Source organism: Carlito syrichta, unplaced genomic scaffold (genome assembly GCF_000164805.1).
Source record: "Carlito syrichta isolate Samal-C Ts95f unplaced genomic scaffold, Tarsius_syrichta-2.0.1 Scaffold316387, whole genome shotgun sequence".
Taxonomy (NCBI): domain Eukaryota; kingdom Metazoa; phylum Chordata; class Mammalia; order Primates; family Tarsiidae; genus Carlito; species Carlito syrichta.
Genome location: NW_007260483.1, coordinates 573,505 through 574,113, shown reverse-complemented (window position 1 = coordinate 574,113; position 609 = coordinate 573,505).

The window sequence follows — 609 nt, the reverse complement described above, 5'->3', positions numbered from 1 at the left end:
CGGCTTGGGCCTGGCCTGCGGCGCCATCTGCCGGCCTCCCGGTGCAGGTCCCCTCGCTCCCTGACAGCCGGCGCGCGCGCGGCCCGCGGCTGCGGGCGCCCCAGATTTTCTCAGGAGCCTCCTGTGTTCCGGGGTTCCAAGGGAGCTTATTTAGAGAGGAAAAACAGGCAATGAAAAGGAATCCAATAAATGGGATCATTCATTACAGGTGGTATGACAGGTGCGAAGAAACAGCAAAGCACACGGAGTCTTCCTCTGTGGCACAGGCTGGAGTGCAGTGGCACGCTCACGGCTCACCGCAGACTCGACCTCCCAGGCTCAGACAATCCTTCCACTTCAGCCTCCTGAGTGGCTGGGACTACAGGGGCACGCCACCTGGCCCGACTAATTTTTTTTTTTTTTTTTTTTAATTAAGAGAGGTGGTCTTGTTATATTGCCTTGCTGGTCTCAAAACTCTCGGGCACAAGCAATCTTTCCACCTTCGCCTCCCAAAGTGCTGGGATTAGCTGGGCTCCGTGGCTCAGCCTGTAATCCCGCGCTTTGGGAGGCTGAGGTGAGTGAATTGCCTGAGCCCGCGGGTTCCAGACCCGCCTGGGCAACTTGGCGAGA